Here is a 10,000-nt window from a genome sequence, read left to right as displayed (position 1 = left end):
GCGCACGTAACTATACAATACAATTACCGACTCGCCCCAAGCGAATGGAAAACAAGAGAGACGAAGAGGAAAACCCATTCCCCTTCTTCCCCATTCAGTAACTACCCAAACTCTCTCCCAAAAAAATCGACCCCCCATCGCCGCCCCGCCTTCCCACCCAGCCCACTCCCCCGCGCCCACACTTAGGCCTACCTCCCACAGCGGGGGAACAAGCGTGGTATACTTCCCACAGGGTTATTATATAGAAAGTATGGCGTCCCCCTCCTCTTTCTCCCCTCCTCCCCCCCCCCTTTCCCATCCCCACAGCCCACCCCCCACTGGACCCGGGGCTATGCGATACAAAGTGGTGGGGTGGGGGAGGGGGGTGTTCGCCTTGGGGAAAGGGGAGGGGTAAGGGCAGGAAACTTGCAATGGTGATGTCGCGTCAGTGGGAGTGGAGGGGGGGGGCGAAGGAGGGGGAGGGGGATGGAGGAACGGAGGAGGAGGAGGAGGTGAAGGGACGGAGGAGGAGGGGGTGGAGGGACGGAGGAGGAGAAGGTGAAGGGAAGGGGGAGGAGAGGGAGCGGGGCTTTGCACTGTAACAACATTGTATCGAAAAGAAGAGAAGGTTAGTAAAGAGAGAAGGTGAGATGTTTCATTGATACCCCTCTCCGCCTCACATTCGGTAACACAATACAAAATTAACAAAAGCTAGAAAAAAAAATGCGACATCCCACGACCCACTTCGCCATCACAAAAGAAACCAAACCCAAGAAAAACAAAACAAAAAGGAAAAGAGGGACAGAAATCCACTTTGGCGACACACGATCACATTTCCCAGAAGCCACGAGATGAGGTGGTGGCGATGACAATAACAATCCTACCGTCATTACCATCACTCCTTTGGAAACAATATCACCTTTATTGTGATAACTGTAATTACTTTTCCTCCAATTACTATTACTCTACTAAGTACTGCTACTGCCTTAATATTGCGACTGTTATCACTATCGGTGCTGCTACTAACGCCCCTACAACCATTTGCTACTAATGGTAGTAAGAAAAAGAAAAAGAAAAGAAACATCTCCTGTTATTCTCATCCTGCAAACCAACTAAGATAAAGTATCAGTCCAGACCAGTGTTAATTAGATCATACTAATCAAGACAGAGGTAAGTGGGTTGACATGGCAATGAATTCATGATATAAAAAACTTAATCAAAATATACATTACAATAACCAGAGTGTATTAGAAATATATACTGATTGGGTGAGTGAAATACGAGAGAAAGCGAAATGGATGGACAAACCGAATGATAGAAACAGAGATGGAAGTAGAAAAGAGAGAGAGAAAGGGGGGAAGGGAGGGAGGAAGAGAGAGAGAGGGAGAGAGGGAGAGAGGGAGAGAGAGGGAGAGAGAGGGAGAGAGAGGGAGAGAGAGAGAGAGAGAGAGAGAGAGAGAGAGAGAGAGAGAGAGAGAGAGAGAGAGAGAGAGAGAGAGAGAGAGAGAGAGAGAGAGAGAGAGGCGAGAAGAAGACACAGTGCAATTACTTTGGGTGGTACAAGAATGTGCCATTTCACGCCATGAACAAATCATTTGCAACAATCACCCTCAACGGTCGTCATGCATGAAAAACACGCATCTCCCCCTCCCCCCCACCCCCTTCCCCCGGGGCAACCCAGCAAACCTCAGTCCTCGTTAAGACATGGGTATTAGTAAGTGCGGGCGGCGTCCCTTGTTAAGAGTTCGTGTTCACTGTTAACTGCGGGCGTCCTGTAGCAAGTGTGAATGCTCTCTGCTGAGTATGGGCGTCCACCACATGCGTTTGTCCTTTGCAAAGTGTGGGCGCCCTTTGTATGCGTTAGTGTCCTTGGCTAAGTGTGGGTGAACTTTAGCACTCTATTCGTGTTTTGTATGAAGTGCGGGCGTCCAGTGCTCTCTCTGAATGTTATTTGCTTGGCGCGGGCGCCCTTAACACAAAGTGCGTGTTTTATAAGATGTATGGGCGTCCTTATCATATCATTTGCTTAGTGTGAGCGCCCTAAGTATTCAGGGCGTGTTCTGTGAAAAGTGTGGGTATCCTTCGCATAGTATCTGCTTAGCATGGTCGTCATCAGCATATGATTTTAGTGTGGGCGTCCTTAGCATTCAGGGCGTGTTCTGTAAGAACCGTGGGCGCCCTCTATTCTGTGTAAATACCATTTGCTTGGCGTGGGCGTCCTTAGCACTCAGTGTTCTGTAAGAAGTGTGGCAGCCCCGTGAGAGTGCTGGAAGGAGGTGGGGGAGGGGGAGGGGGTAAGGGTGAGGGCCGTGTTGTGGTTGCCGCCTCGTTAACGATCGCGGCCTGAACAATGGTGGCGAATCCGACACTGCGAGGCTTCTAACCGCAACAACTATGTGTGTGTGTGTGTGAAAAGTGTCCACACAAAACACACAAGACACGGACCAACAAACATACCCACGCAGAGACAGACACACGCACGCACACTGGTACATTGGCAAGGTAGAGAGATAGATAAATAGACCGACAAACAGGCAGGCAGGCAGACAGACGAGAAACATGTAGGTAGGCAGGCATACAAGCAGACAGACAGAAAGACAAGATAGACAAGTGCATACGCACAGTCATACACACACACACACACTCATACACACACATTCACGCTACAAATGTTCTAGCAGTATCATGGCGGGAAAGATATGTAATATTCTTTTCAGATCTTGAAGATTATGTCTCTCCTCATATTCATCATCGTTTCTGCACTTCACAGCTTTATTTACCGCTGTTCCACTCTCTCCAGTTTCTGCCACGATTCATCTGACACGAATGCCAACCCTTTTGCGTTGTGTTTCCCCTTCTGTGGCTCGACTTACACACAAAAGAAAGAAAACGAAAACTTAAGAAAACATAACAAACACGAGGAAAATGGTAGGAGATTTCCCCCCCAAAACAAATCCGCCTAACGCATTATCACAAAACAAAATAAAACACAATGTCACTGTCAACAAACATTAAGAAATAGAAAACAAAAAAGCTTTCACCATATTTCATTTTCTCCAGTTCTTTTTTCCCCACTTAGTTCGTCCATGCACTTATGGTTTCGTTTTTCTTCGTTGTTATCTCACCCATTTTTAAACGTTTAATTTATAAAGAACTATTTATTCACTAAGTATATATATTTTTTCATACATACCCAGCCTTATAACTTCCACCTTTTCTCTCTGTCTTCACCTTCAAATGCCCTTAACCTAAAACCACACCTTCAATTACCTTTACCCGCATTTTTAATTCGATTTACCTTAAAACCTCACCTTCAACTGTCTTTGCCTCAAAATCTCACTTCCAATTTCATTTACCCTAAAACCTCATCTATAATTTCCCCCATGAAACCTCGCCTTTAATTTCCTTTACCATAAAACCTTAGTTATAATTTCCCTCCCTAAAACCTTACCTTCCCTTAAAACCTCACCTTCGATTCCCTTTACCGTAAAACCTCATCCTTAATATTCTTTACCTTCAAACCTTACCTTTACCCTAAAAACCTCACCCTTAATATCCCTTACCTTCACCTGCCCTTACCCTTAAATGTCACCTTCAGCTGCCCTTAACCCAAAGCTTCACCTCCAGCTATATTATCCCAACACGACGAATCTTGTACAAAAAAGAAACAGGTATTTATGGCTAAATGTTCCGTTCTGTTGCTTTTTTCCTCTAATTTCCGCTTAAATCTGTTACTTTTACTACAATATAACGCGTGAAATCTGTCACTGTTACTGCAATACAGCAATAATATACAGTATAATATATCTGCTGTTACTACAATATAGCGCGTTACGGAGAGACGAGACACGCGACGGCAGCGAAATCGGAAGGATAAGTAAGAAGCTTTTCCCCAATTCCCGTCTCCCGGTTCTTCCATTAGCCGTTCCAGGAAAGGCGTCTGCTCGTAACACCAGCGTCTGCCCTTTTCTTTGCTTTCCTTTTTTTCTTTTTTATTTCTTACTCTCTCTCTCTCTCATCATTCTTCTCTCTCCTCTCTCCTCCCTCCTCTTCTCTCTCTCTCTCGTAGCACCAGCGCTTGCCCTTTTCTTTGCTTTCCTTTTTTTCTTTTTTATTTCTTTCTCTCTCTCTCTCTCATCATTCTTCTCTCTCCTCTCTCCTCCCTCCTCTTCTCTCTCTCTCTCCTCTCTCTCTCTCTCTCTCTCTGTCTCTCTCTCTCTCTCGGGAAATTCTTTCGTTTTCCTCGCCACCAACATTTCGCAATTTGGCGTCTCTTTATTTCTAAAGTTGATTTGAAGAATGGTTACTTTTTCTCACCGGGAGGCGCAAAAGTAATGAAATGAATACGTAATTTGGTGGGATTTTTATCCATATGTATACATGTAAAAAGATCCATACTGTATAAACTCACACGTACATAAACGCGCGCGCACACACACACACACACACACACACACACACACACACACACACACACACACACACACACACATCCACACCTACACACACACACATCCACACCCACACTTACACGCAATCCTTTCCCAGCCTCTGCAACATGCAACCGGCAGCTTCAACGCCCAATTCACGTTCTCCTTCGCACAACCCCCCCCCCCCACCCAACCCACCCCCACGCCACTGTTCCATCACCTCCGAGAAAGAACTCACCGACCTTAACCTCGACAAAGATGATAACAAAGAAGGCAAACAACCGAATACCTCCCCCCCCTCCTACCCTCCTCCCCCCCATTCTCCCTCTACCCCTTCCCCTTCCAATTCTCTTCACCCTATTTCGTCCCTACTCCTTCTCCTTCCACTTCTATTCCCCCTATTTCGCCCCTACTCCTTCTCCTTCCTCTCCTCTTCCCCCTATTTCGTTTCTACTCCTTCCCTTTCCTCTCCTCTTCCCCCTCTCCCTTATCCCCCTTTTCCTTCCAACGCCTCCTTACCTCCCTTAGCCAATCACTTTTCACAACACCCCCTTAAACACCCTTCACAACGTCCCTTCAAACCATAACCGCCAAACCTATACAAACTCCCTCCCCACTCCCCCCTTACCTCCAACCCCCTTAACCCTTTTCTCCCCCCCCCCCAATACTTCACGAACCCCCTTTATAACCCAACCCCTTTCATCAACAACCTCTTTAGACGGACCACAACCGCCAAAGCCAAGACCTACCTCCCCTTTCCCTCTTCCCCCCTCCCCCTTCCCCTTTTCTCCCCCACCTTCCCCCTCCACCTTCTCCCCCTTCCCCCTTCCACCTTCTCCCCCTTCCCCCCTCCACCTTTCTCCCTTCCCCCTCCCCCTCTCCTCCTCCCCCACCTTCCCCCCTCCTCCTCTCCCTACCTTCTCCCCTCCACCTACCCCTTTCCCCCCCCCTGACGAAAGCTCACGGCACATCGATCACGAAAAGATTTTTTTTTCTTCGTCTTTTTTTGTGGCTTCTTAAATCTGGTCCACGAATCCACTCGGGTATGAAGTGACTACTGGAAAATGATAATGAGAGCGAATGGTAATAATAACGAATTTGAAGGATGATGGCAGTGATAATGATAATAATAATGATGATGAAGATGAGTGATAATGAAGATAATGATAATAATAATGACGATGAAGATGAATGATAATGAAGATAATGATAATAATAATAATGATAATGATAATAATAATAACAATAATAATACACTACTACCACTACAAATAATAATAATAATAATAATAATAATAATAATAATAATAATAAAACACTACTACTATTTCTAATAACAACAACAATAATAACAGCAACCAGCAACAAAAATAATAACAACAAGAGAACAGCCGCAATAACAACAAACACCGACATGATAACACCAAAACAACAGCGAAGATCAACAACGGAATGGCAACGGCGCCCAAATCGGTTGCTCCTCCAACGTTCCTCTCGACGGTTGGCGGAGCGTGTTTGTTGATCACCCGCGCCCGTGATGTTGCGCGGGCGGCCCTCCGCTCCCTGGGAGTGCTATGTGGGCGCCGTTTGGAGCACCAACAGCCGTGACGGGCGGCGCGCGGATGCCCATCACTCACTCAGAGAGTTTATATACATTATATATATATATATATATATATATATATATATATATATATATATATATATATATATGTGTGTGTGTGTGTGTGTGTGTGTGTGTGTGTGTGTGTGTGTGTGTGTGTGTGTGTGTGTGTATTATATATAAATATAAATATAAATAAATATATATACATATACATATACATATACATACACATACACATACACACACATAATATATATATATATATATATATATATATATATATATATATATATATGTATATATATATATATATATATATATATATATATATATATATATATATATATATATATATATATATGCATATGTATATATGTATGTATGTATGTATATATATATATATATATATATATATATATATATATATATATATACATATACATAAACACACATACACAGATACATACATATGCGCGCGCATACGTATGTATATGTAAGAAACTGATAAACTAAACGAATAAAATAAAAACAGCAACAATAATAAGATACAAAACCCAATGAAACGAATCCTCACCTGAGAGCCTCGCCACCCTTACTGGCACACGGGTAGACCCCCCCCCCCCCCGCCCCCCTGAGAGTCAGCGAGTGCAGGTTCCCGCCCGCACGCTCTCATGGGCGCGAGATAGCATCTAGGCGGAAAATGGCTTCTGTTTACGAGGCTGCGCACAATAAACACGTCCGGGCGGTGATTACCCGCGCAAATTGGCGCAATAGAATTGTTCCAGTGAGGCAGGAAGCTTTTCATCCCGGGGTTGGCTGTGCTTACCTTGTCTCCTTCCTTATTGGCCTTGTTTACGCGCCGCTCCTGCTCCCTGCGCCGGGGACGGGCGCGGGACGAGCGCATGGAGCAGCTACCTCTCTCCTTGCCAGAGAGACATGAGCGTCGCGAAGTAGGATAGCATCTGAAGGCGTCACTGACATAATGACTCTATGTTTGCAGTCCCTCCCGCCACCCCTCTCCCCACCCCCCTCCAACTTCCTCCATTTCTTCTATTGCCTCCATTCCTCCCTTCCATCCCCACCCCCCTAGCGCCCATTCCGCCGCCGTCGTCGCCTCCGTCCTGGTCGTGCAGGTCGCGTACCCTGGCAAGCAGACTGTATCTTGGTCGATCTTTTTCGTCCTCGCTTTCTCTCCTTCTTTGTGGCTTATTAACATGAGAACCAGTCGACAAAAGAAGTGTTGGTGGTTTCTGTGACGCTGCACGCTTCAAGGAGTATGTGGATTCTTCATGCATGAAAAAATACCGGTTCGTTTCATTATAATTTTCTCTCCCATATATGCAAATTCTGCTGTTCATTATGTCAATCTGTACAATTCCTTTGTTTTGTCTGCAAGAGATTACGTATTTCCTTTGCTTAGTCTGTAAGAGTTTACGTATAAGCACACGCGTCTATATCCGATGCACCTGTGTCAGCCTGCCCTTGCTGTCACTTCTGACATGAAACCGCTACTATCCTCTCCGCCCCTCTAATTCCTCAACTGACCCCCCCCCCCCCCCGCTGCCCCGCCTTCTGACACACCCGTGCGACCTGCGATGACATCCGGGACACCATACACCCCCCGGGAGCTTTCTCGATGTCACCAACCTCCCTCTGTCCGCCTAAAACATCTCGAGCACTGTTTCCCTCCCCGGCCCTCGCCCCGCCGCCTTTCCCGACCTCGCAGCCTCCCCCTCTGAAAGAGTATCAGCAGGAGGCCGCGAACCCGCTTAACCGCATCTCCCGAAGGTCCGTCCAGGATGCCAGTAAGCGGCTCTCACGAAGGATACAATCATAGCGGGTGATCCCTGATTTATGAACCATTTATCATCGTTACAGCTGGGCCCGCTGGTGGTCAGTCCGTCCTGACTCTCTGATCACGCGATTAAGATACACATTTCTGTAACATTAATCGCTTAATAATCACCGTGGGGAGATTACCTCGGTGAGTGATTGCTCCCCGCCGGAGTCGCGGCCTCCTCAGGAAGTAACGCCGACGAGAACTGGTACGATTCCTCCTCGCAAGGGGAATAACCCGCTACCGCCTCCCCCGCCGACGCTGAAGGTGCTCCGACGCCTCTCGGGGCCTTTCCTTCCGTCGAGATTTCCCCCAACGTCTTGCCTCCGAACCTCCATGCTTACGTCGCCCATTGCGTTACTCATGAATGCATATCAGCTCGATGTTCTATTTGATTCGTACGCAAAATAAAACAAAAGGAGAAAATGGAATGATTTAAGCAAGTGACATATGATTCAAACGACAAAGGTTTCCCCCCACCCAGTCGCCCTCCCCCCCACTCCCCAACCATCCCTCTCCTCCCCCCTACTCATCCCCGCCTTTCATTAACACCCCATGGATTCTCGGTATGAAAAAAAATCCCAGTATGTTTCTCCGAAAATGGGAAATAATCAGTTTAATTGTCCGGAGCAGGAGAGCGTGAACATCGCGGGAGGAGAAAAAGCCACGCGGAGCCGCCTCTCTCCGGGGACACCCATGACTTGCGACTCCGAGGTGCAGCTCGCTCTCGGGGCTCTCGAGGGCCTGCCCTTGCTGCCCCGCCCGCACGCCCTCGCGCTCGGGGCTCTCGGGGGCTCGCTTTGCTCAAGTGCGTGCGTGTTGTGTGTATGTGTGTGTATGTGTATGTGTGTGAGTGAGTGAGTGAGTGCGTGTGTATGGTTGTGTATGTGTGTGTGTGGTTGTGTGTGTGTGTGTGTGGTTGTGTGTGTGTGTGTGGTTGTGTATGTGTGTGTGTGTGGTTGTGTGTGTGTGTGGTTGTGGTTGTGTGTGTGTGAGTGTAGTTGTGTGTGTGTAGTTGTGTGTGTGTGTGTGTGTGTGTAGTTGTGTGTGTGTGGTTGTGTGTGTGTGGTTGTGTGTGTGTGTGTGTGTGTGTGTGTGTGTGTGTGTGTGTGTGTGTGTGTGTGTGTGTGTGTGTGGTTGTGTGTTGTTGTGTGTGTGTGTGTGTGGTTGTGGTTGTGTGTGGTTGTGTGTGTGTGTGTGGTTGCGTGTGTGTGTGTGCGGTTGTGGATGTGTGTGTGTGTGTGTGTGTGTGTGTGTGTGTGTGTTGTGTGTGTGTGTGGTTGTGTGTGTGAGTGTGGTTGTGGATGTGTGTGTGTGTGTGTGTGTGTGTGTGTGTGTGTGTGTGTGCGTGTGCGTGTGTGTAGATGTGTGTGTGTGTGGTTGTGTGTGTGTGAGTGTGGTTGTGGATGTGTGTGTGTGTGTGTGTGTGTGTGTGTGTGTGTGTGTGTTGTGTGTGTGTGTGTGTGTGTGTGTGTGTGTGTGTGTGTGTGTGTGTGGTTGTGTGTGTGTGTGTGTGTGTGTGTGTGTGTGTGTGTGTGTGGGGGGGATGTGTGTGTGTGTGCTTGTGTGTGGATGTGTGTGTGTGTGTGTGTGTGTGTGTGTGTGTGTGTGTGTGTGTGTGTGTGTGTGTGTGTGTGTGTGTGTGTGTGTGTGTGTGTGTGTGTGTGTGTGTGTGTGTGTGTGTGTGTGTGTGTGTGTGTGTGTATGTATGTATGTATGTATGCATGTATGTGTGTATGTGTGTGTGTGCATCCGTGTTTGGGCGCGTGCGTATATGTGTGCGTGCATTTGGGCATGGCACGTGTGTCTGGGCGCGCGAACCCTCGCCCTCGCGCGCTCCCAGGTAAACCCAAGTGAAGATCCGCTCCCTGAGGCAGGAGTGTCTAGGCTCACCTTTTGCCGTCCCAACCATAGTAGTTCCTCGCTCCTCATGTGGCTGCTGGAGGCGCTGCACCCTCGGGACTTCCCACGCCCACGCTCTGATGGAGTGAGTCCTCGAATTCACTGAACGCCGCCCATGTTCGTGCACTCACGAAATTCAGACGAGCATCACGCAATAAACATTCAAGTATTTTCAGGTGAGATTCGCTGAGACCCTGACGCATTCAAGCGCCGACGGGCGTGAAGGCGGTATCGAAGGCCTACATT

The 10,000-nt window shown here is 47.5% G+C and overlaps 1 protein-coding gene across 6 annotated transcripts in view; it reads right to left on the bottom strand.

The window, feature by feature from the left end:
- The window catches only part of LOC113813921 (ras association domain-containing protein 10), a 323,202-nt gene that overhangs the window by 120,203 nt on the left and 192,999 nt on the right, over positions 1-10,000 (bottom strand). The window contains exon 1 of one of the 6 annotated variants that reach the window (XM_027365987.2): positions 9,746-10,000. This exon is cut by the window's right edge and continues 257 nt beyond it. The exons of the other annotated variants lie outside the window; for them this stretch is intronic. The gene's annotated coding sequence lies outside the window, so the exon portion shown is untranslated. The remainder of the gene's footprint in view (positions 1-9,745) is intronic. 6 annotated transcript variants of the gene reach the window in all.

Source organism: Penaeus vannamei, chromosome 8, assembly GCF_042767895.1.
Source record: "Penaeus vannamei isolate JL-2024 chromosome 8, ASM4276789v1, whole genome shotgun sequence".
Taxonomy (NCBI): domain Eukaryota; kingdom Metazoa; phylum Arthropoda; class Malacostraca; order Decapoda; family Penaeidae; genus Penaeus; species Penaeus vannamei.
The sequence above is the reverse complement of the archived record's forward strand: the minus strand, read 5'-3'. Positions and strand labels throughout refer to the sequence as shown.